Here is a 21870-nt window from a genome sequence, read left to right on the forward strand (position 1 = left end):
CAATTGATGTGGATAGACCCAGAAATCACGGTAGGTCACAAAGGAGGTGAGAAAGTTTTGAATTTCAGCAACTCTTTGTGTGTAGTGTACATGGGAACAGTCCAGGTTCTTTGCTTCCTTTCCCTGCTGGCTTCACTCCTACTGTGGTTGGGAAGCAGGCTTGAGAGTAACTGTAAACATTCCCCTGTCATAACAGTCTGTAGTTTTAGAAAGTCCCATGAGGGGAAGGAGAGCCAATAATTTGAACCCTGGCTTGGGGTTGGTGGAATTTGACCTCCCTTTCCCAGACCTGGAGTCTTGTGTTTCCTTCTCCTCTTTCTTCTTTTTTCTCTTTCTTCTTCTTTCTCCTCCTCTTTGTTCTCAATGTTTTTGCCTCATAATCTGAATCTGATTCTGTGCTCCAGCCACGGCCCAAACTCCAGGACCTTGACTCTGGGTTATATTTTTTGAATTTGATGCACCTGCTCCTACTAAGAAATAGGAGCTTGGATGGAGTTTCAAATATATTTAAAATTATATATCATAACTACTTGCATTAGTGATATGTGTTTTATATAAAATAAAAATCAATAAAACATATTGCATATATTACACACCATGTTAATATATATGCTATATTACAGTTAAAATCACATGATTTTATACCAACATTTAGCGTATCAGCAGTTAAGTATGCATGATAATTATTTGTTAAAAAATAGATTTTTGGGCCCATACCCAGATCTGTGTGATAGTAGAGAAGAAACCAAAATAGCACTTTTCTTTTCTTTCTTTCCTTCCTTCCTTCCCTCCTTCCTTCTTTCTTTCTTTCTTTTTGCAGAGCTGGGTATTGAACCTAGGGCCTTGAGCATGCTATACAAATGTCCTACATTTGTACATCCCTAGCCCCACACCCCCCAAAAAACCACTTTTAATGGACACCCATGGTGATTCTTAGGTAGGTCCAGCTTTAAAAACAGCAAAGCTTTCTTCTATTTTTTTCCTTTTAAATAACATGTATTTTATTATCTCTAGTTAATCATGTACAAATGAAGAGAACAAAGACAACACGCAGTAAAGACAGGTGAGATATTTTTCCTCTGTGCTCTTGTACATGGCTTCCTGTAGTTCTTACATTAGCAGAAGCCATGGACAAAGCTTTTAGGGCATCTAAGGAAAACCAGGAGCTTCCAACAGATATCACTGCAGCAAGAAAAAAAGAAATTACATTTTTTTTCTACTGTGGCATCCATGCCAGACCAAGTATTGACTAAAATAAGCAGGACTTTTTCTCTTTAGCAGACTATAGCCTTCTGGTTATCTAGAGATTGCTCTTTTAGAGCCAGTGATAGGGGGGCAAGGGCTTATCTATGGTGAAGAATATATTCTACTACAAACAGCAAAACGAAATTCAAAGTTGTCTCCTAGCTACTGATCTTAGCTGGTATCTGAGAAATTCAGTAAATGACACTCATCCCCATGAGCTGACCCTTGTGTCCTCTACAGAAACATCAAAGGAATGTGTGCACAGACCAAAGGGGAAAAAACCAAATCCTAAGGAGTTGAGTTCTATATCTGAAAAACAATTTTGATACAGATTATGTAAAACCAGGGTCACTGGAAAATTGGGGAATGCTATCCCAGGTTGCCCTAATTCAAAAAATGACTTTATTTATGCTAAACATATAGCCTATAGAGGTTCTGGCTTCTGTCATCTTCCAACTAAAATCAGAATCAGATTTTCTTATTTTTTTTTTGTTCTTGGCTTCTAAAGCTGCCCTTGTTAAGTAGATTTCTGAACACATGAGAAAGATAAAAGCATTTTTCATGTGGGGTGTAGGGGAATGGTAGGAAAGGACAGGGAAATGTCATCACTAATAACCTGCCCAAATGAGGCACGCACAGGGGGTGAACCAAAAAGGCCTGATAATTATTTCTTTTAAAGTAAAAATTTAATGGTTGAAGAGGGAAAAGCCAATGAATCAAATGGGCAGAGTGTAGGTCCTAAGTCTAAGCATTTAAGAAATGTTTCATAATGATGGTGGCTGCCACCTGAATGCCCGCCCATTGCTGTAATGAAAGCGAATGAAATCTGTTAGAAGACCTTTGATCATCAGGCGCTACCCCCGACAGAAGTCGGCTGTACCGAGAAAGATCCTGTCATGGATGGGGAGGTTGCTACCAACACTCAATTAGACAAAAGGTGACACCCCGGGGTTTATAATTCTTGAGGAGCCCCAATTAATTTATGCACCTGCTAGTGTGTGCCAGGCTGATTTAGAATTTCTTTTAACATTTTTATATACTTTCTCTCAAAAGTATTAGTGTTGACGTGTTAATGTTATTCTCCTGCAGAGAAAAGGAAATGTGTTCATCTTAGCATTTTTTTTTTTTGGTCTACTTCCTCTACCTTCCTCCTTGTTTTAATTAACAATTGCTCAGTGCCCTGAGGGCTGTCATTAATTAAAAGATTAAAAAAAATCCTTCAGGAATAAGTAGAGCTGATATTTTTCTTCTTTTTAAACCTGTATGTGGTTTCAAGTTTTATTTTGTAGTGGGATTTTCTTTTAATGCTTCTCTTCCTGTGATTGAATTCATTTCTAAAACATTCAGTGGTTGATTTTATGCAAATGTAAGTTTTCAATATAGGAAATAAAAATCTCTTGATGTTTTATTAATTCATGCTTTCCTTAGAGTTTGGGAAGAGAGCTTTCACACCATGGGAATAATGCTTTAATGGAAGAGAATACAAACATTAGTAACTCTGGTAATTGTGAAATTTCTTTCTCCCATTGTTTAAGAAGAAGGCAATGATGTGTTTGGGAGTTGAAAGAATTCACTTATGAAGACAGATGGAGGAGATAACTAGTAAGTGTGTGTGTCTGCCAGCCATTAGGCTATGACTTATACTATTTAATTACTATTTTGATCACTGATAGAATTTTTTTCTCCTTTTAGTCTATGAAAAAACAGATTAAATAAGAGACTATAAAGGGACCAAAATGATTCCAAAGGTGGTTTAATGAAAAAAGAACGAATGTTCTGCAGTTTTATGGATGGTTATAAACCTTATGAAGTGAGCCATTTTCTGATGATAAAATGCTGCTGGAAGGGCAGTCCAGAACCTTCTCTAACACAGGACAGCAGTGTTTCTTTCGGTATCAAGGTCACCAGGAGATGCTCACAAATATTTTACATGGCTCAAATCCCTTTTGTTGCAGTTTCTCAACTTCGTTATTCACTGTTACATCAATACAAACCATAGGAATTAATGTCAAAAAATAACTTGTGCTTGGGTCAAATCACAAAGCTCCTTGGTGGGAAATGCATCCTTCATCTAGTTCCCTTGCACCTCAGCCTTTTTCAGGGTCTGATAATCCTTACCCCACCTTCTTTCATCACCAATGTCATCACCCACACTTTCAGCACTAGCTTTTCTAGTTAATCTTCCATCAACTCTGTTCACCGCACTCTTTTCCTCCTCCAAATGTGGAACACTCCAGAACTCCCCATTGCCCCACTGTGACATCCTTTCTCTATTCTATTCCTCAAAAACTTCGGTCAACATGGTTACAACTCTGTGGCAAATAACCCTAAATACAAATCACCAATCTTGTGTTTGTGCACTTCTAACTATTCTTTGCTTTTTGATTTAGAATGCCTTTAAAATCATGAAAGTAATATAAATACATTATAAGTTAAGCAAATGAAAGGGGAAAATCACTAAAATTTTCATAATTTTGAAACTCCTATATTATTTTGGTGTATGTACCTCATATCCACAATTTAGCATGTTAATTAGAGGTATCTTAGATTGTATTCTATTTTTTCCAGTTAATTGTAAACCAGTGATGTTCACATGTTGACATGCAGCCATCATATCAAACTGCAACATTAGCAGAATAGCATCCATCAAGTGAAGAGACCAGTGTTTACTTAATCATTCCTTTACAGTTGGATGCTTTTTTTTTTTGCGGTACTGGAGCTTGAACTCAGGGCCTTCACCTTGAGCCACTCCACCAGCCCTATTTTTATGAAGGGTTTTTCAGGATAGGGTCTTGTGAACTATTTGCTCAGGTTGGCTTTGAACTGTGATCCTCCTGATCCCTGCTTCCTGAGTAGCCAGGATTACAGGTGTGAGGCACCAGCACCCGGCTCACGGTTGGATGTTTTGATAGTTTCTAATATTGCAATTATGGGAGCATACTCATTTATATCACCATTTCTTCAGGATAGAGTGTCAAGTGGGATTATTGGTTAAATCTGTGAATGCTTATATTTATCTAAAGATACACATATTTTACGTACTGGATATGTATTATCTTAAGCTATATTGAAATATCACTTTTGTCTCTGAAAGTGATAACTATTGCTTGTTTTCTGAGTTTTATGTTTAAACCATTTCAAATTTACAGAAAAACTTATATAAAGAACTCCTGTATACCTTTTATCCAAAGACCCAACCAAATCTTGTTAGTGTCTCTATCACCAACTCTACAGCAAGAACACCACGTCTCTCTAGTCTCCTTCAGTGTTGGATAGCTGTATTCACCTGTCACTCAAGACCTTTACTTGCATTTTCCAGAGACAACTCAAACTCTGCATGCCCTTCACTCAGCTCATGTAACCTTCTCCTCAGCTTTTTCTCTGCATGAATAACCTCTGAGCAGCACCAACACTGGCCTGTGGGCCAAGTCAGCACGAGGAAAGGCAGGCAGCAGGAAAGGAGCCAGTCCCATAAGCTAGAAGAGAAGAGAGGAATGGAAAAATCTCTCCTAAGTTTTGTTCTTGCAATTATTGTTGTTTTTCGTTAGCCATCTTGGATGACTTCCACATGAAGTATCTCAGTATCTCAGTTTCTTTCTTCTTCATCACCTCTTCCTCCTCTTTCTTTTGGAATACAGCTATGCTCACCACTGTACCTCCAACACCTCAAGCCCTTGCCCTTCTTTTGCATTTTAGTTTTCCAAGCAAATCTGTGAGATAATCAAATTTGTCTCCTCTCATTTTATAGCTGAGGAACCAGGGACAGAAGGGTTAAAAATTAAGCAAATTTTGTTTGCTAAACTCTTACAAGCTCCCAAATCACTGCTATACCAAAAGGTTGTCATACTTACCATTTTGGCTAAAATTTTTTTCTAACTTTGCCCCTAAATAAGTTTTTCATTATGGGATGTTCCAGAAGAGAATATTACAGTTTCTATTTTTTGCACAGGTACAAAGATTTAATTTATTCTTGTGGTAAGAATTTCTACTGTTTAACTTTTTGTGGATTCTAAAACATCCCTTGATAGCAGTTGACATGAACTTATATGAAAAAAATGCCACAAAGAATCCACTTAAAAAACTATTAACGCAATAAATAAGTTCTGTAACAGTGCAGGCTACAAGATCAATATGCAAAACCAAATTATACTTCTATCCGCTAGCAATAAACAAACAGGAAATGAAATAAAGAAAACAATTTCATCAATGATAGCATCAAAAGAATAAAATACCAGAAATAAATTTAACAAAAGAAGTACAAGACAAAAACTGAAAGCTACAAAATATTGTTGAAAGAAATTAAAGATCATAGACTGAAAGGCAATCTACATGTATATTTTAAATTTCTCTTTTATACACTTACTTATCAATACATGACAGTTTTTAATATCTCAAACTCACGTGGACCATTTATTCTTACATATTTGTCACAAGAGTGAATGCTCAGTGATCAAAATAAGACATTAAATTATAACACAGGCATTGAGAAGTGGTCTTATTGAAAAATATTGGAAAGGATTCTCTTTGTATTAGTGATGATTTTGCTTATGACAATTTAGCTAGGCAGAAAAATATTTTCCAACATTATGTTTCCTGTATGATCCCGAGATAAAGCTGGCTTTCAGAAGACTTAAGCAAGACTTGAAAGCTAGAAGAAAGCAGTAGCCAAAGTGCTTGGGAGGACAGGACAGGGCCCTGTGGCCACAACTGGCACCACTAGTCTACAGACTCACTATGTTGATGTCAGATGGCAGCAGTGGCTTCAGCTCTCAGCATCTCTATGTCATGGGCCAGATATACATATCACTTTGAGGTCAGGTTTGCCAGTTTCTCTGTAGGTCATGAATGTCGTCAGGTTGAGGTGCAGAGAGGGATAACTGTGGGCAATTCCAGTGTGCCTCATGGGTTCCTGTTTATCTTTGCTTTCACCCATTTCCTGCCCAGCTTTTTATCTCAAATGTAAACCTGTCTTCATTCATTGGCAGCACCAGACACCAAGACAACAGTGTTACTCTGTTACGCTCATCATTGAGTAAATTCTGTAATAAATCTCTTATTTCTTATTGGCCAGAGTAGTGCATGTCTGATTGAATCTCATCCATATGCTATCAGTTAAGTGCTCACGTTTATCCAAAATAATCATTGTTCCTTTGTATTTTGTATAAGTGAAATTTTCTGTATCTGAGGCCAAGGCAGTAATCTGGCCTAGTCATTTCACAGCCAATGCTGTACAAGCTACAAAGCAATGCTGCATCCGAGTTCCATCCATATCCATTAATCTTTGTTTCGCCCTTCAGACAATTCCCACTTGTTGAGTTTTTATTCTATGCTAAGTAGCTTGTGTTATCTCATTTAATTGTGTCAGAAATTATACAAATCAGGTTACTACTATTATGCTCTTTAGATATGAAAAAAGAATATTCAGAGATGGCCAAGTTTTGATGCTGTCTCTTGGTAATGGCCCATTTGGAAAGCCACAAACACATGAGTTTACAGAAAATCAGAATATTTACAAATGAAAGAGGAATATCAAATTGCACAAAGAGCAAATGTCAGTAGTGAGGAAGAAGATCAGGGAGTGGTGAAACTTTGGTGGGTCAAAGGTCACACACAGAGCTAGAAAATGAATTGTGAGTGCTACATCACAATTCAGCCCCATATCATCTGAATCAGGTTGTCATTTTCCACATAAACCCATTAGACTTCTGATTGGAATTGCACTGAATATACTGAGCCGTTTTGGGAGAACTGATATCTTAAAAATACTGAGTTTTTTAATCTAAAAATAAGGTATTATTCCTTGCATCAGAGAAACTCCTTCAGTTTCTTCCAACAATTTTTTATAGTTTAAAATATAAAGATATTAAACATCTTTCATTACATTTAGTCTTATTTTATTCTGATCATTTGAATTACTTTTCCCAATCCCACGAAGTTAGATAACATTAATAAAGTAATATAACCCAGGGTGACAGAGTTGAACTGAAGGAGTTACCTATTAATGGCAATTTTAAAAAAGGTGAGCATCCCCTCTGCAAACCCACAATGATGATATACACATCTTCCCAAATATAGGGAAATGTAGGTCACTGTAATCTGAACAGGTGCACTAAAGCATGGTATTAGATGACACTCCAAATTTAGACTAGCTTGAATTATTTCTTATGAAGTCACTGGATTTTGGTACTGGATTAAGGAAAAAAATGATCAAATGCTACTGGGGACAAGGAGAAAATTGGTGTCACAGACCATTCAACTAAGAACGCCAGGATTGCCAACACAATGAATGCTCTCAATGGGATTCTCTACCAAGGCTATTGGAAATTTCAGGGTCAGTAAGACCCAGAGTGATTCATCCTCTCAGAATGTGGGGTCATGTATGAGGCATGACCTGGGACTCAACACACATTTCTGCCTAGCTGAGTGCAGAGCAGAAAAGCATTTGGGAGATCTAGGGGCCATCCTAATGAAGAGGAAAGAAGTGGAGGTTTGTGCATGAGCCTCCATATTTATTTATTGAAATGAGAGTTTTCAGCATGAAATGGGCAGCTAATGGGAGGTATTTTTAAGATGAGTTGACAATAAGATGTACTTGTTCACCAGTGTCACACTAGATGCTATAGAAGAGGGGTGAGTTATGTACTAGCTGATTGCATCTACTGGTCACGTTTATACATTGTTTTCCCCAGCTTTATTGAGGTTCTGATTAAGAGATAAAAATTGTATATATTTACATGTAGAATATCATTTGACAGATATATATAGTGAAATGATTATCAAAACCAAGCTAATTAACATTCTACCACCTCACAGTTAAGCACCTCTTTTTGGTGAGAACATTGTGTTCTATTCTTTTAGCAAGTCTCAAGTATACAATACATTATGATCAACTATAGTCAGCCTGGGGGACATAGGTCACCAGAATTTATTCATCTTAAACTGAAAGCTTTTACTCTTTGAAACAAGTAATGAAATTGAAGCAGTAATAGTTTTCCAACAAAAAAGCCCAGAACTGATGAATTCTATCAGAACTTTAAAGAAGAACTAACAGCAATGCTCCTCAAATGTCCATAAAACAGAAAGGGAACGAATGCTATCAAACTCATTCTTTGAAGCCAGTATTATTCTGATACCCAAACCAGATAAGGATATGACTAAAAATAAATTATAGACCAATTTTCTTGATGAGCATAGATGTAAACTCATTAAAAAGATCCTACAACATAATCAGATTGTTTTCACTCCAGGATGTGAAGATGGTTCAACATATGACAAACAATGCAATACAGCACACAAACAGAATAAAAGACAAAAATCATATGTTTCATCTCAATTGATGCAGAAAAAACCTTTGACAAAATTCAACATCCTGTCATGGTAAAAGCCCTGAAGAAAGCAAAATAGAAGATAAATATTATAAAAGCCATCTATGATAAACATATAGCCAACTTTGTATTAAATGGGGAAAAACTGAAACCATTTCCTCTAAAGTCAGGAATGAGACAAGGGTGTCCATTCGCTCCACGCTTACTCAATGTAGTGCTAGAATTCTTAGCCAGAGCAATAAGGCAAAAGAAAGAAGTCAAATGGCTACAAATAAGAAGAAGTCAAATTGTCCCTATTTGCAGATGATATCATCCTATACTCAAACGACTCTAAGGGCTCCACCAAAAAAACCTCTTAGAGCTGATACACCCTTTCAGCCAAGAAGTACAACATCAAAACACACACACTGGTAGCTTTTCTATATACAGTAATGAACATGCTGAGAAAAAATCAGGAAAACAATCCCATTCGCAACAGCCTCAAAACCATAAGCTTCTAGGAATAAACCTGATCAAGGAGGTGAAAAACCTGTACAATGAAAACTATAAAACACTGACAAAAGCACTGAAAAAAACCAAAACACTAGAAGATGGTAAGACCTCCCATGTTCATAGATCTGCAGAATTAACATTACGAAAATGGCTATTCAACTAAAAGCAATCTACAGATTCAGTGCAATCCTCATAAAAGTCCTGATGCCATTTTTTACAGAAATAGATAAGTCAATCCTAAAATTCACATGGAAGCACAAAAGATTCTGAATAGTCAAAGCAATCCTGAGCAAGAAAGAGCAACACTGAACAATACCTGATGCCAAATTATATGACAGAACCATAGTAACAAAACAAAAATGGTGCTGCACAAAAACAGATAGATAGACCAGGGTAAGAGAAAAGGAGGTATAGAAATAAGTTCACACAGCTGTAGTGATCTGATTTTTGACAATGTTTCCAAAGCACACGTTGGAGAAAAGACAGCCTCTTCAATAAATGGTTTGGAGAAAACTGGATATCTGAGTTCAAACCCCAGTACTGCAAACAAACAAACCTAAAAATAGCACTACCATGTGATCCTACCATACCACTCCCAGGTACATATCCAAAGGAGCATAGTCAGAATATAGAGACACCTTCACACCCACGTTTATAGCAGCGCTATTCGCAATAGCCATGCTATGGAATCAGCCTAGGTGTCCATCAATTGAATGGACAAAGAAAACGTGGTATATTTACAGGATGGATTATTATCCATAAAGAAGAATGAAATTATGTCATGTGCAGGAAAATGGATGGATCTGGAAACCATCATGTTAAGTGAAACAAGCCAGATTGAGACAGACAAATAATGCATGTTCTCTCCTATATGTGGAATTTAGACCTAAAATAAAAATGATGACTAAGTGTAAAACTGTTTGGGGAGGATGAAAGGGGAGGGTTAAGGGAGGGATGAATATGATTGAAGCACTTCATATGCATTTATGAAAATAAAGAAACCCATCAAATTGTTTAACACAAGGGGGAGAAGAGGATAAGAAAGTAATAGAGGATGAATTTGATCAAAGCACTTTATAAGCAATGAAACCGCATGTATGGAGATATCACAATGAAACCACTTTGTACAATTAGTAGTTGCTAATAAAAAACTCTTTATGATAATCTTCCAAAGGACTTCACAATTGTTAGGTGGGTGCCTTACCATTTGCGTCACACCTGTAGTCCTTTTTGCTTGAATTATTTTTCAGATAGGATCTCTTGCTTTTTCCTGGGTCTGGCCTTGAAGTGTGATCCTCCTATCACTTGCCTCACAAGTAGCTGGGATTACAGGCATGGGCTGTTGTGCCAGGCCTTTGAATTAATATTCTTTAAAGGTGAACTTTATGGCACATAGATTATATATACCAGTAAAGCTGTTAAAATCTGAATAAAAGCATTGCTTCTTACCCATTGTGCCCTGATCTCCTAGGTACACACGAGTATTGCACTGCTGTTTCAGACTAAGTATGAATAAATCAGAGCTTAAATTTTGTCATGTTCATATTTAAAAGTCCATGACTGCAAAGAAGGCACAACCACCTACAAATGGAGACCTTTAGTGTATGGATTCCTTACTTATCCACTACAGAAATCTAAGCAACCCTTCATCTATATTGTCTTTATGTTCTACAGAATATGTGCTCTCACTCTCAGGCTCTCTTGCTCTCCTCCCTTTTAAGGTAATGTTCATTTCCCAAGTGTTAAAACCTGTGTTTACAAAGTTGCTCTTGTTATTGCTATGATGATAGCATCTCTGCCCTCCTTGATTCATTGAAAACACACTGAGCATTAATTATATCCCAGATTCTGATTACCACCGAGGAACCAAAGATAAACGACCAATTTCTGTCTTGAAGAAGTTTTCCATCCTAGTGAAATGGTGGATATCTAAACATGCATTCAATTAAAACTCCATGGGAACATTAACAACACAACAGGTGTGGGAGGTGGGGCCATTAATTTCAGTCAGAAGAGATGGGATAGTCTCCCAGTTCAAATAATCTTTAGAAATCTGCCATACTGCTTCACAGTCTTCCAAGATGTCATGAATCAAATGTCAAAGCATCAGACTTTACAGTGGGTTGGCTCCTTTTTGCATATTTTACATACATGTGGGTCTGTAAATGTTAATAGAATTAGATTGTAAGCTGGAATTCTAATAAAAGGAACCAAAAGAGTATAAGAAACAGCTTTTAAAAGAGTGAGTATTCCTGAAATACATTTCTGAAATTCTTGTATAGAAAAAGAAAAAAGAACCCAACACAACCAAACAGTACTCCCCACCTCCAAACAAAGAAATAAAGATGGTCCTTCCTAAGGCTTGCTATTCTTCCGTGTATGGGATTTCTGTACAGGGTTGCTCCCTCAAGGAAGCCACTCAGACACTCTGCACTGAGGAGGGAACTGGGCTCAGAGGAACTCTGACTACTTCTTTAATACATGGTGTCACTGCCCACCTTCTGGTGCACTTTGTAATGTGCCTGGATCTCTTCCAGCACAGGAAATCCTATCTGAAGTGTTGAGCTTTGTGGTAAATAAGGCACCGCTCAGCATTACCGCAAACCAACAGGCAAAAGTAAGGTGAGGAGGAAGGTAGAGAGCTTCTTCCTTAGGCTGGAGGCCACCAATGCTGCCTGAGCTCTGATGACATCTCCCAGACGCTAGTCTCCATGTGCTCCAATGTCAACGTCAACTAACCCCCCAGCCCTTCACCATAAACCGCTTTTTCTGAATCACCAACACTGTTTCCAGTGGGATCCATCTGCCAGCAGCCTGTCCTACTGATGTGCAGAATCCTGTCAGCATCTTCCTCCTCAGCCGGACTCCCTTCTGCTGCTTCCGATTCTGCTTTGTTCAGCCCAGAATGGCATCGCCTCCTTAGGAATCTTGCTTTGCACTTTTCTGTTATGTGTTCGACTCATGTTTGTTTAATGAGTGAGCAAACCTATTCTAACATCATTTAGGATTTATGTAATGGCAAACAAAATTGTTGTTCTCCTGTGCATTTTATTAGTCAGTTATCTGTAACTTTATATTATTGTTCTTAGGACCCAAACGGAATGGGTAAAATCCAACTTAAACACTTGCAAGATAGGAGAAAGTGAAATTTGCTAGTCTCTTTTAATACTTTAAAGTGATAGGCAATAAGAAACTTGCCAAATCAGAATCAATCTAAAAAAATTTTTTCCCCTGGAGAGTGATTGAAAGGAAACATAAAAAGATGTCAGCTTGACAGATGGATTATTGCTATTTCAGATTTGCAACCAGAAAACAAGGCCAGGCCGTGGATCTTGGTGTGAAATTGCAAGTCTTCTATCTATTTCAGGAGATCACAATGGAACAACTTATTTTATGCCTCAGTCATCCTCCACTTCTCCTACATTCATGGCAGCTGCCACACCTGATGAGAGCTGGTCAAGGGCAACACTAGAGTTATATTCCTTTCCTAAACATATTTGAAATGTGGAACTGTTTTTAAAAGCCGAGAGGTTTACAAATATATGTTGCTACATGGTAAGATTGGAGCGTACCATGGAATGGTAAAATATGAATACTGTCTTTAGTACTGTACCATCCTTCCTCTAGGTGATCTTGCCTCCTATGTCTCCACATTACTGTTTGCTATCGCTGCCTGGACTCTGCCTGCCTGCCTTAGGGGTTCTTTCATTTTCTGACCATTTTCTTGAACTTCCTCCCATTAAAATTTATCTTTCATATTTCCTGACACCAATAAAAAGAGATATGCTGAGTCTGAGCTCACCCTGGTTTAATATTTGAGAACCTGCTTTAAGTATTTCTATTCCAGGTTTATTTTCACTTAACAGATGACTACCAAACCATATTCCTTTAATATAACATAATGCATGTAAGACTAGAAACTAAGACAGTGTGGCAAGAAGGCACTGGTCTATCTCAAATCACATGCAGAGGTGACCCCCCAGACATGATGCTGGACTTATGTTCTGATCTTCACAAATGAAAGTCTTTATCTGTGCTTCCATTGTGTCACTCATTATTCAAAAAAGTATTGCTTGATATTATTTTTTCTGGACGTTATATTTTATCACTTATGTTGACATTCATATAATTTTAAAAATTTAAAATTTCCTTCATATTTAGAGTCTGGTTTCTGATATGAAACATCTCCATGCAGCAATGAATGAACTTAACAGAACATTCCCATAGTCTGCTAATGAAAGGGCTTTCAACTTTTAAAAGCAACAGTACCTTCCTTCATTTTCCCAAATTCACCAGTTTAAAAACCATCAATGATGACACCATATCTCTGCATCATAATGAAGTCCAGAGAGTATGATTTTAGCTCCTACTCAGTCACCACTTAGTGGTGTGTCATTGAGAAAATGACACCACTGCTTTGAATATCTAAACATTGAGAGTTGGATATAGTGATTTTTAAGCTTTTTAGGCCATGTGTCCTAAGAATCATATGAAATTGTGTCATGGTTAAGAGACTCAGTTCTGGTCCAAGTTTGGATTCTACTTTTACCACTTAGTTCTGCAACCTTGGGAAAATTACTAAACTTTTCTAAGCTTCAGTTCACTTTCCATTAAATGGGGAAAATAACACATTTTCTAGGACTTTTGCCAATTCTGACATATGCAAAAGGACTTAGCTCAGTGCCTGGCACTGAGCAGGCCCTCAATAAGTGATGGTTAAATAATTAATGAAACTAAAAAACAACCATATTTAATTTCATGATCTCTAGTATTTAATTCTAAGTCCATATTTACCAAACAAACAGAAGGTTGTTTTTCAAGATATTCCTTTTGGACTAAACCCTGGGATCAGAACACAGGGGAATTGTTCCATTGTACAAGATGGATGTTCATCTTTGAGATGTTATAATGTTCCCAGCATGTTAGAAGCTCACACGAGTCCTAAAAATGAAGAAGATATGCTGACTTGTTTAATTTCAGCATTTCTCAAACTTCTTTCACACCGTCCAAGAATTAGTGTCCCTGGACACACTTTAAGAAATGCTATTTTGGTCTGGTCCACTCTTTTTCCTTCCTTTAAATATCGTCTTCCTTTAGGAATACCTTCCTTAATTCACCAGAGCCCACTGTGTACCCTGGACATTAGCATTTCTGAAATATCCAAATATATATATAAATAACCATGCAAGATGGATGACATGTTGACAAGGCCTAAAACACAGCCCAAGCAATCAATCAGAATTCTTTGCACACTGAACAGCAAGCTGCTAATTAAGCTTGTAGTCAAAAGTATCCAGAGACTCCTTGACAGGTCTACAGGTTCAGCATTCACACTGTACAGATACTAAGTATGGTAACACTTCAGCTGGTTCTCCATCCACAGAGATGCCCAGTGTGGCTGGCATCTACTTAATTATTTCATCAAAGCATTCACTTGAGAGCTGTGGAAAGCATGTTGGCTATCTAAAGAGCTGCTGAATGGATGTATCTGAGGTCATTGTCTTGGCTCTGAATGTTTGGTGTGGAATAATTCATGTTTGATTTGGGATACCAAATACCCATTAGCTGGTCTGAAAACTGTCAGACTCTGAGAACATTTCAAGTCCCGTCTCTTTTAGGTAATCTGGAATTTCCAAGGACCTTGCTAGCTTCCTTTTTGTCTCCTCTTCTCAACATGCATAGAATTTCAGAACTAGTGACACTAATTATTATCAGAAACTTGGATGACAGAGACAGGAAATGAAAAACAAATTTAAGTGAAAACAAAAAGCATGAGAAACTAAAACATAAGAACAAAATACAACTCAGTGAGGGGAAGAAGGTTAACGCTGGGGTTAAAAGCACTGAATAGCTTCGCAAAATGTTAATGTTTTAACATTCATAGAAATTAACATAGATTTTTATGGGAAAAAACTTGACTCAAAAGAGAGCAGAGAGCCCAAATCCTGTCATATACAAACAACATGCCCTGAAAACAAATAATTCCATGCCACAACTTAGTAAAATAAGGGAGCAGAAGTTCCTGTTTTCCAAGAATTCGGAAAAACCCACAAGGGTCATTTGTTTTTGTGTATGCTTGTGTTTTACAGGCAATTTCAGGGCTGGTTTTCCAATAAATGATTTCAATGGGTAACATTTTTACATTAAAAATGTACATTAGAGCAGAAAAAATCTTTCTGGTTACTTATACACCCAGTGTTCTGAAGTTCAGAGTGTTCTGAGGTTTACAGACACCAGATTAATTTTTTTCTTTTTTCTAAACCAGTTGCTTAACAGGATTTTGTTCCGCCAAAAAAGGTGCACAAATAAAAAAGATATTTGAAGCGACTCACACTGCATCATAGCTGGAAACAACAAAACATTTTAAAGGTCTTTTGTATAACATATTGCAGGTTGCCAGCTGTTTTTCTGATCCACAGAACAAATCCTGCACTGGGAGACTGCTGCCCAGAGGCAGGGGCTGACACTGATGGGAAGCCACAGTCATCCCAGCACTGGAATCAGTATTTCTATCACATCCTCATCTGTCGCCTCATGGGACAAGAGCTGCAAGAAATATGAAGGGAAATTACTCCCGTCAGGGGACAGCTACATTTATTTCTGTTAAAAAAAAAGCCACCACCTATAATATGCATGTTAAAATGATGCCTAACTATAAAAAGAATCCATCTCTTTCTGCCCAAATATTAATAAACTAGGTAGAATAATATATTATTTCTGCTTTCCAGCTGTATTCATAGGCTGTCTTGGGGTTGAGCTAAGCAAGCCTTTTCAAGGTGTGGAAGTGGTTTGTTCTCTCAGAAGCTCACACCTAAAGATGCCCCAGAGTGGCTGCCACTTTTGCCTTTGTGCCCATTCTATCCTTATGAGCCTCTCCATCAAGGCAAGGATCTTTTTCAATTGGTGAATCAGATTCACAGACTTTCCTACATTTTTATTTATTCTCCAATTTCCAGAATGGTACCAGAAGTTGAAAATCTACAACCATTTGGGGAAAATAATTTTCAAGTTGAACTCATTTTCCAAGCCAAAAATAAAGCGACTTCACTTAATAGCTAGCTGAGTCCTCTTCCTGAGAGTTCATTAGCTCTCTGCACTCTGGCTTCTTTACATGAACAGTGGGACATTGACTTCTAGGAAATGTTGGTGAAGCCCAGTGATGCAACAGCCTCACTGAAGTCTAGGCTTGCAGAAAAGCACAATCTGCCACCCCACATCACATGTTAACTTACTCATCCATTCATCCATCCATTGGTCCATCTGTCTGTCTGTCCATCCATCACCCGTCTATCCATCCAACAAATAATATGGCCAGGAACATAGCTGGACACTGGAGGCTCACTCCTGTAATCCTAGCAGTTAGGAGGCAGAGATCAGGAGAATTGTGTTTTGAAGCCAGCCTGGGCAAATAGTTTTCAAGACCCTATCTTGAAAAAAAACAATACAAAACAGCACTGGCATAGTGTCTCAAGTGGTAGAGCACCCTGCAAGCATGAGGTCCTGATTTCAAGCCCCAGTACTATCAAAAAAAAAAAAAAGGATATAAAATGTATTTCTAAAAACAAAGATGACTTTTGGCCTTGAAGATCCAGCCTGTCAAATGTTCTTCAACAGAAAGCTATCTTAACAGAAAAAATTCATAAATACACTTAATGTATGACAATAATAAATATAGGAGTAGAAGCACTGAAAAAGATGATGTCTTCATGGTAAATGGTTAAACAAGCATTTCATTCAAAAGAAGGAAAAATAAGTTCTTGTGGATCTTAAACCATAAAGAAAGATAACAGTAAACTCAAAGCTTGTTTGGTAAAAATAAATTCAATTGTCACAGTAACACGAGCCACTTGGGAGTAACAGGTCATTAGAAGCTTTTAAGATTCTCATAACGGATGACATTCCCTTAGGTCCCTTTCAATCCCAACTCGGCCCTAATCATTCTCTTGGGCTGTTTTTTAAGTCAGTAGGTTGCAGTATAATATATCTTGACATCATTACCTAAAATATCAGATCGGCTCTATTGTTATGCAAGTAATGCAGCCCTGGAAATGACTGCTGGGCGCCAGGATGCCAAGGAGCGAAGAGGAAAATGCAAGCCACGTCCACTCCCTGCTGCCCATGGCTTAATCTGAAATAGCATCTGTGAGGGAATATGTGACACTTCGATTCAACAATGCATTCGCTGGGCAAAAGTATCTGTAATGAAATTTCTAGTACAAGAGAATCAGGACACAGAAGCTTCTCCTCTGCCATCCACACCCTCGCCACCCTACCTCTGCCAACTCCCTCAGAGAGGGGAGCCCAGGAACCAGCATTTCACACCATGTTCTCAAATTAGAATTCCTACCCTGGGGATAGTTTGCTCACAAAAGGGCAAAATTATTTGAATTCATTACTGGCCTCAAAGAAGCAACCCACAAAATGTTCATCTCTGTATAACCTCTATTTATACAAGCATTTAATTCAAAAAGATACATTTTGTAATCAGTAGCCATGAATAATGATACACGTGAGATAGATGTTTTTTTTTGTTTTTTTCTTGCTTTATAAATTATCCAGGGACATCAAAAACTGTATTTGAAGGGAATTTCAGATGATCACAGGAGTTGTTAGGTAACGGTTTCATGCCGAGACACAGAACGCAGACGAAAGGATGTCAGAGGGACTCTGGGAAACAGCTCCTCATGTGAATCCTGTGACTACTTTTAAGCATCTTCTTGGGATAAAATGCAGAAGAAAACCACTCTCCCCTCACACACCCATATGCATACATATAACTTATGTGTATATAAATACATACATGTACACACACATATGCACACACACTCATATGCATACATATAATTCCTTGGAAGTTTCTTATTTCCCCATTCCTCAGCAGGCATGGCCAAGATGCCTTTGGGCTTGCTAATGTGTCTATTATCAGCAACCACCCCTGTATATTATTAAGGCGTTTCTGGTTGTCTAACTGCTGAATGGGCTTAAATGAGTTACAGTGTTACGTAAGCCCCATTTTAATACTCATCCCAGCATAATGTTTCAGTGAGCACTCAGTAAAAATTATGATCATTTGTTTTAAAGAGGAAAAGGATAGAATTTGGAGCCTAATGTAGTGTTTTACACTGTAGCCACGGTAGGATCCACACCTGTAGCCACATGAACGTTTCCTAATTCTGTAGTGTTTCAACAGGGCACTGCAATGGCCACTAGCCTAATCAAAGGGCATTTAAGTGGCTCTTTGAAAGGCCATACCTGCAGAGTTTGTTTAGGGAATGAATGAAAGAAGTGAATGAACAAGTGAGTGAGAGAATGATGGTGTCCTTCTGGCACACACTACCAATTACAGCTGGCAAAAGTGGGGGGAAGTGAGTGAGGTTTTAAGGGCTGCACATCCTTTCTGTTCACACTCCACAAGGTGGAAGACTAGCACATGGGGATCAGGGTCCCCTGTTCTGGAGGAAATTAAGATGAGGCTGATGAAGACTGCTGAAGCAGTCTCAGACAGTCAAACTTCTGGCCACCCTGTCTGTACAGTCCATGGTTATGGCTCTCCAGCTCCTGCTGCCCCCCTTCACCTCCAAACTGCAGCATCTGGGTAGTCTTGTACCTGGAGGAGCAAAGAGCCTCTTCAATGAGTGCTCTGGCCCATCATCTTGGGTCAGATTTCTTCCCAGTTCTACTCCATTCTTGTCTCTAGATCTACTAGTGATGCTTGGCTCACTCTCTCTGGTTCAGGGTCCTTGTCCTTTTAATGTGCCTAAATTGAAGCATTAGTTCCTGCTTGCTGCCTAGGCCTGGGATCAGTTGTGACTAGTCGGGGCCAATCAGCAAGCAGAAAGCACATGAAACTGGGTAATGTGAGTTCAGCATGGCGACCATGTACAAAGGTATGGGAGACACAGAGAAAAGATAAGAAATAGTGGAGGGGCAAGACCAGAAGGGCAAGAGGAGGAGTTGGAATAGGAACTAGGGGAAGGATGCCTTGAAGGAGACCAAGGGCTGCAGCCTGCTCAACAGCCTCAAAGAGAAGTAGCCGAGAAACACCGACTTCTTCTGCCTCTGATCTCCGTGGGTGCTTCCCATTGGCAAAATGCAATAGCAGGCCAGATAGATGAGTTTCTTTGACTCTGTCCCTGTGCACAGAGCAGGGTGAGGAAGAGGGAAGAACACATAGGGAGGATCAAACAGAAGCCACATAGTCTTCTCTTCTGGGCCTTAGCACTGAGGTCCACCTTCAGCTGGGTTGTCACTGTCAGACCCCTGGATAGAGCACTGCCGACTTTCTGGGACTTCAGACACATTCTTCCTGACATCCTTCTCTAAGGCCAACTGCCTGTTTGCCTGGGTTCCTCCTCTTCATTGGTTGGAAGCACAGTTCCTGTATTGAGGGGAGTTTTCTTTTCTATTTCTCTGAGACCCAGTTCACCTATCTGCTACTAAGAAGTGATAATGTTGCACCCTTAAGTTAGAAGGTCACCCACGTGAATAAAGCTGAGTTAGGAAATTTGAATGAGAATCATAGAAAGGAGATGAGATATTTCTGTTACATTCAGTATGTGGTCAGAGACAAGAGTACTAAGGTGTCCGTGAAAATCTTTCTGAAACTGAAGAATGTGATTAGAAAGAGATGTTTTTAGGAAAGCCAAGTTCCTTCCAACCGTCACCTTGCTGGGTTGGGAAACACTTCCACTCAGCATCTTTGCATCCTAGGAACTGAGTGGGAGAAGTTCTGGTGATTATTCTGCCCATCACCTGCCAATCCAGGACTGAAAGATTCTTTAAATTCTCACTCAATCATGCTTTTCTGGGATTACTGATTTTTTTTTTTAAGCAGTTCTTTTTAGAATGCATGACTCTATTAGGGGCTCATACACCTGTGCTCCAGGCTGTCAGCTGTCTCTGTGTTTTTGTCTTGTTTTTCAGTTTTATATCACCATTACCTGATCCATGTATAAGCTTTCTCTTTTCTTAAGCCTCGTGGGGGAGACTCACAGCCCACATCCTTCCTGGGCTTCGCTTCTCTTTGAACAGCATCACAAATGGCTTTGCTTCCCCTTCTCCCCTCAGGCTTCCCATCATTCTTTGCTCCTTCCTTTCTAACTGGTTTTTCTCAGTCAATGCACTTCCCTTCAATCCATCCTCCCTCGACTGGGGATGCATTTCAAGAGGGAAGGGGAGAAGGAAGGAAGGAGAGATGGAAGAGAGACGTGGCACATGGTGATATTTATGACAGGATTATTTTGTTTTGTTTTGCTTATGTGTCTAAAATTCCCTAAGATACTTGTCCTGGGGCGGTTAGGACTCTGAATGGTACAGAAATGTGACCTTTCAGTGGTTCTTGTGTTCTCAAACCCCTTTGCCCCCAAGCAAGTAAAGGACTGGAATTATTTGAATTTTCCTGGAAACATGCAATAGGGTTTTCTTTCTCCTGTTTATTTCTTGCTTTTGGCCATTCCTGCACATTGAGAAGGGGAAGTGAACAAGGAGAAGCAGTTGGCTGGTGCTTTCTGAGAACTCAGGGAAAAAAGTCCCCAGGATATAGGCCAGGTGGAGAACGTGTTAAGCCTCCTGGGCACTCTGAACAGTGCGAGGATTTGTACCTTTCCTTTGAACACTGAACACTGTCATGGGAGCAAGAAGAGGTGAACTGCAGGAGTGGACCTTGCATGATGAGGCACAATTTACCAGTTGCCTTGCTGACAAAGTAGCAGAGGCCCAGGAGAAAGGAATCCACACAGCAAGCCTGAGATTATCACCTGGCAACTGTGCAGAGTATTTAACGGAACCTTGAGGGCCAAATTCTGGTATCATTGCCTCTACAACGTGGCAAAGGTTAAAGTTACATCTCATGTAGGCGCAGTTTTATACAGCAGAGATGTTGGGGGCATGTTACTTAACGATCGCTTTTTGATTTAAAGATCCTCACGGTTTGCTCAGGACTCAGCAGCACGAGCAGCAACTGTAAAAGAGTGGCAGTGACAGATGGTATTAGCGCGAAGAAGATCCTAAAGGGACAGGCAAGCTCCCAATGTCCATAAATGGAACCAGAGTCAGTGAAATCCCAAAGAGGTCTCCAACACCTGAGGGCAAGGGGACTCATGGGGAGACAATCTGGGAGCAAAGGTCAAAGGGCAAAAAGAGCTTCAGGCAGTTCTGTCCCAATTTATTAAACATCCTCTCATTAGGAATTGTTTGGGGGAAGTATGCACCCCCCCCCACTCAAACCATACCTCACTCTGAATTCTGTAACAACACAACAAAGCAAAATAGAAAAGAAAAAGAAAGGAGAAAAAAATTCCTAATTTTCCATCCAATTCTACCCAACTGGGGAGCACATGGGTGTGTGTGTGGGGGGGGGGGGCGGTGTCTTTGGTGGTCAGGCCAGGCCAGGAGTTTTTCTGAAATCAACTTTTTTCTCAGTCTTCTGATTTTTTGGACATTTTCTATGTAAATAACATTGACAGCTTTTAATTTTTAAAATTAACTCTAATTAAGAATTTAAAAGGATATGAGCGGGATCCCAACAGGTTTCCTACTGGTTATTATCCTAAAGCAAGAGAGAGCAGCACAACAGGGAGCATGTTCTTATTCCAAAATGCTTCTACATGCACTCTGTTGTGTGTGTGTGTGTGCATTTACACATGCTATTTCCTCTAATTGCAATTTAAGAAGAATTAGTCCTAAGGAGAAAACTACAGGAGAAATTAGAAATGGATATGAATCATTCTTAAAATAAAATGCTAACACAGGAATCAAATGAGTGCCCAGGAAAGTAAGCTTTCCTCCATTAATCTACATTCTCACCACA

Source organism: Castor canadensis, chromosome 1 (genome assembly GCF_047511655.1).
Source record: "Castor canadensis chromosome 1, mCasCan1.hap1v2, whole genome shotgun sequence".
NCBI classification, from domain to species: domain Eukaryota; kingdom Metazoa; phylum Chordata; class Mammalia; order Rodentia; family Castoridae; genus Castor; species Castor canadensis.